The sequence below is a fragment of the Lathyrus oleraceus genome, chromosome 7, assembly GCF_024323335.1.
Source record: "Lathyrus oleraceus cultivar Zhongwan6 chromosome 7, CAAS_Psat_ZW6_1.0, whole genome shotgun sequence".
NCBI classification, from domain to species: domain Eukaryota; kingdom Viridiplantae; phylum Streptophyta; class Magnoliopsida; order Fabales; family Fabaceae; genus Lathyrus; species Lathyrus oleraceus.
The window spans coordinates 39,641,839-39,647,866 of record NC_066585.1 but is presented as its reverse complement, the minus strand read 5'-3'; positions in this window follow the sequence as shown (position 1 = coordinate 39,647,866).

Below are 6,028 nucleotides of genomic sequence, written 5' to 3'. Positions count from 1 at the left end.
CCTAGCAAGGTCTAAGTTTTCTGCTGGACAATGTTGATGAAAGAATATTCTCCTTGAGACTGATAGTTGTAGAGCTTGTCCTTTTTTGTTAAGTAATTGAGGAAGATGAATTACATCTTTTTAAGTACTATGTGATTAGAAAAGTTGTGTAGCTAGGAATTAAGGTGGAGGAGCGAAATAGCTGCCTAGCATATTACCTGTTATTAATTCGCTTAAAGTTGGACAATTGATTTTTTGACAAATTACTTAGATTGATTCTGGCAGCAACTTATTCGATTCTTTGATTGAACTGAAATGTTATTATTTTCAAGGAGGACAAGTTGGCTAACTTTTAGCTTGTAAATTCTTCTAATTCAAAAAAGTTATATGATAAAGAAATTTTACTTATCAATTCGATTAAACTTAAGTGTTCTGATAAATGATATGTAACACTTTTACAAACCAAAAAAACATGTATAGAGGTCAAAATTCCCAAAATCCCAAACGATTGAAAGTGAGGGTGAAAGAAAAAAAAATACCACTAATCATTTCCCCTTCTTTCACACTTAACCATTTTAAAGTCCAAATATAATGTAATAAAAGAAATACCATTTTTCAATATTTTTTTTATCTTCAATACAAAATTATTTTAAAATATTTATATATATTAAATAATTTTGTAATTGGCCCTAAGTGATATAAAACCCGATGAATAAAAACCCATTACATGTCTCCGAACCCTAGGTAGATAAACCCTATATAAATTATACGGCGCTTCTCCTTAACTTTTATCAAACCATCATATATATTCACGTAAGTTGGTAGCTTCAACTATTAATACCAAGTCATGAACTTGATTTAAATTCTATTGGCCTTCTGCTTTACCTTCCTCAAATATGTTCTTGTAGGTATGTGAATCAACGGTGTTACCATAGGTTTGATTTAAATACTGGTATGTATTTGCACCATTTCTTCAGATCTAATTCCCTATCAATTAAATTTCACTTAATTTCATTCATATGTGATATTCTATAATCTCCTCTAAATCTTGTTCTAAATTATGGAGCTTCATTCTAACAGTTGAAGATGAGGTTTATTCATTCAGCAGAAACCTCTATGATGCAATTTGATTGGTCTCTTGTCAGAGTTTATTTTTCTTTTCCTCGACCGTGATTTCCTTGATTAATTGAGGTCAGTCATGGTTTTTATATTCAATAATTATTCTTGTATTTGTTAAGAATTTGAAGTTTGTTTTCTGGATTTTTTGTTTGTGTGATGGAATTATGATAGAATTAAAATATATGCTTGCTAGGTATGTCTGTTCTCTTAATTATGTAGTTTGCAAGATTTGATGGAATATATTTTGTTGGATTCTTGCAGTTTTAATAGATTTAAGCTTATCAAAGTTACTGAATTATAGGATAATTTTTTCTTTTGTTGAGCTTCATGAGATTCAGTATGGAATTGTGATAACAATAAAATATATGCTTGTTAGGTACGTTTGGTCTCTTCAATATGTAGTTAGCGAGATTTCTATATATATTTTGTTGGATTCTTGCAATTATTATAGATTTTAGCTTATTAAAGCTACTGGATTATAGGGTAATTGTGTGTTTGGTGTTCATTTATTTATCTTTATATTCTCTGATAACTATTCTCATTTGTGCTGTTATATCACTTTACTAATGAATTTATGATTTATGCGCAAGCTAGATTGAAAATGGTAATGGATGCATATGTAAGTGTTGCACCTTCAGGTTGGTAATGGATGCATATGCAGGTGTTGGTCCTTCATGTCATTCTATCACATTGCCAATGGATTCATGTGTGTTTATTTTTGAAATGGTAATTGATGTATATGTAGACAAGAAAAATCATTGCTGCAAACATTTCCAAGCTTTACATTTGTAACACTTTTATATTAATTTCATTTTTAAATCATGCTAATTGTAAATGTTATTTTATAATATTCGGCTAGTGAAAGTTTTACTTTCATTCATTTTATGTTGAGATAGCTTCTCGAGCATCTTCCTCCTGAGAGACATTGAAAGACAAAATATCAACTCGAATGAAAGCACTATTGAGGATGGTACTAATGCAAACATTCAAAATTCTGAAACAAACTCAGATTTTGTAAACAATTTCAATTAATGATTTCATCCATTACATGTGAAGCAAATGATGAATTGATTTTCAAATAGGAAATAAAAACGGGTAGAATGAAATAAATAAAAAACATTCTTGTTTTATGTTTGGGATTCCATATTTTGAGATTATGTAAACAAGTCCAATTAATGGACCTCAAGCATTGCATGTGAAGCAAATGATGAAAGGGTAGAATGAAATAAATGAATAAATTTCTTATTTAATGTTAGGAATGTTTTTTCTCCCCATATTTACTTACATTTTTTATGTTATTTCATTTTTTTTACGTGTGTTATGTTAGACAACATTATAGATCTCGTGCTTGTGTTAATTTCGTTGTTCTGTTAGTTTTATAACAAGATAGATGTTTAATGAGACATTGTGACTTCTGAAAAGTTACTTTTTACCCCTTCAAACAAAAACTTTTATGTATGTAAGGCATGAACACAAAAACCTGTTACATACGGAATCAACCCTATTAGAAAGATTCTAATGTACACAAATTTAATGTTTGAAAGGAAAATTCAAATACTATATGTTCATAACTATTATTTTCAAATAAAAATATGTAAAATGATACTAAAGACTATTCATATGACACAACGTAAACGTCTTCATTGCTTTCGCGAACTCCATTCCTTTCAAGCCTTTAGGCACATCTTTAGCCTATCAAGTTTTTGTATTTTACAAAAATCATTTACATATCTCGACCATATAAAATCATCCATAATAAAAAAAATTATACGCTAGTTTGATAACACAAACTCATGACAGAAGAATCCGAGAAGAGGCCAAAATATGCATTGCCATTTCAATACACTTCTACCATTCTTGAATAAAACCTCATATTCTAATGGCATAACTCCTTCATGACAGGTTGGCATAATTTTCACTTCGCTGCAAATATACAATTCTCCTTATCTTCAAAATATGCATTGGGCCAAAGATACAAAAACCCAGTTGATATTTATAAACCCATCATTACATAATTTCAAACCCTAGCCAAACAAACCCTATGTATATATTCACGTAGCATCATCTGTTAATACCAACTCATGACGACACTACTACTGAGTTTGATTTCAATTCTACGGTGCTACTGCTGAGTTTGATTTAAGTACTGGTAATATGCTTTTTAACTACTTCTTTAGAACATGTTGAGTTTAGTACAGAACTATAAATAAAGATGATATACACAACATACAACAATATTTTATTTGATAAGAACACAAATGATATATACAAAAATAAGAAGACAACATTTGTTTGATAGAAACACAAATTGTATATACAACTATAACAAGAATTATTCCACTATTTTTGTTTAAATTCAGATGTATTTCATTTGTTTCGTAGGTGCCAAGCAAATGAATTTCGATGGATTCATGGCTTATGTAAAATATAACAGCAAAATGATTAAATGAAATTAATTTATATAATTTTAGTAAATAATAATAATAGTAGTGTAGTAAAGGTAATAATAAAAGGATTTTGATTTGTTTTATATTGATTTTCCTTTATTTTTCGACTCAGATACATGAACAATGAATAATATAATAATTATTTTAAAAGATTATAAAAAAAAAAAAAAAATAAAAAAAAAAAGTAGAATTTTTAATTTAAAATTATTTAAGTGACGCTAAAAACATTAAAAAAAACTCTAACAATAGGAAAAATTCAGTGTGTGAAAATGTTTCTACTATTTATATCAAGGTTAGGTTAAAACATTTAATTATAACATTAAAAGCTGAATCAACAATAAAAGAAAATTAATAATTAATGTAAATGGATCCTAACATAATATTTTTTATTTTATTTTATGCAACGAATCAAAATATTTGAGCTTTATGGTTTTTTATTAAAACAAAATTGTCAAAAATGAAATAAAGCATAAAAAACATTAATTAATAAAAATTAAAATTACCCTTTTGACTTTTTAATTTTTCTATAATAATCACAATGTATTTTTTTATCTTTTATTTTTATATATTTTGAATAAAAAGTGAAAAAAAGTATAAAAAAAAAACAATAATTTATTTTATTTATTTCTTAGGTGCCAAGCCATTGAATTTGGATGGTTTCATGGCTTATGTAAAATGTAACAGCAAAATGATTAAATGAAACTAATTTTTATAATTTTAGTAAATAATAATAATCGTAGTGTAATAAAGGTAATAAGAAAAGGATTTTTCTTTTTCTTTTTCTTTATTGATTTTTCTTTATTTTTTAAACTAAATTACATGAAAAATGAATAATATAATAATTATTTAAAAAGTTAATAAAAAATTCAAAAGTAAAATATAAATATTAAAAAAGTAGAAATTTAAATTTGAAAATAAGTGAAGGTAAAAACATAACAAAAAGAAAAACTCTAAAAATAGGGAAAATTCAATGTGTCAAAATATTTTACATTTATGGTTTTTAATTGAAACAAAATTGTCCAAAATGAAATAAAGCATAAAAATTAAAATTAACCCTTTTGAGTTTATATTTTTTTAAACCTTTTTTTGGATTTATTTTGAATAAAAAGTGAAAAGAAAATGAGTTCATTTTATTTCTTTCTTAGGTGCCAAGCAAATGAATTTCCATGGATTCATGGATTATGTAAAATGTGACATCAAAATGATTTAATGAAATTAATTTTTTTAATTTTAGTAAATAATAATAATAATAGAAGTGTAATAATGGTAATAATAAACGGATTTTGATTTTTCTTTTTTTTATATTGATTTTCCTTTATTTTTATACTAAAATACATGAAAAATAAATAATATACTAATTATTTAAAAATATTATAAAAAAATTGGAAAATTAAATATAAAAATTAAAAAAGTAGAAGTTTTAATATTAAAATAATTTAACTGAAGGTAAAAACATTATTGTTTGTCCGACTTCTTTATTCTGTATTCATGTTTAACATGAAAGTATGAATTTACCGCTAAAGGAGAAGGAATTTGTGAAAACCTACTGTGGTTTTAGCTTTCAGTAAAAACCTCCGTTGGTAGATTTATGGAGAATTTGCTTCAAATTCTCGATCACGTTTGCATTTCTCCCAAAATAGCTGATAGATTTATTTGGTGGCGGGACGACGTCGATTTCTCTGTCAGAAGCAGTTATGTTGTGAATCAGAAGTAGGTGGATGGCAATTCTGCAATGGATACAACATGTCTTGATGATTTATACTTGATTTGGAAATTGAAAATTCCTAGCAAGGTCTAAGTTTTCTGCTGGACAATGTTGATGAAAGAATATTCTCCTTGAGACTGATAGTTGTAGAGCTTGTCCTTTTTTGTTAAGTAATTGAGGAAGATGAATTACATCTTTTTAAGTACTATGTGATTAGAAAAGTTGTGTAGCTAGGAATTAAGGTGGAGGAGCGAAATAGCTGCCTAGCATATTACCTGTTATTAATTCGCTTAAAGTTGGACAATTGATTTTTTGACAAATTACTTAGATTGATTCTGGCAGCAACTTATTCGATTCTTTGATTGAACTGAAATGTTATTATTTTCAAGGAGGACAAGTTGGCTAACTTTTAGCTTGTAAATTCTTCTAATTCAAAAAAGTTATATGATAAAGAAATTTTACTTATCAATTCGATTAAACTTAAGTGTTCTGATAAATGATATGTGACACTTTTACAAACCAAAAAAACATGTATAGAGGTCAAAATTCCCAAAATCCCAAACGATTGAAAGTGAGGGTGAAAGAAAAAAAAATACCACTAATCATTTCCCCTTCTTTCACACTTAACCATTTTAAAGTCCAAATATAATGTAATAAAAGAAATACCATTTTTCAATATTTTTTTATCTTCAATACAAAATTATTTTAAAATATTTATATATATTAAATAATTTTGTAATTGGCCCTAAGTGATATAAAACCCGATGAATAAAAACCC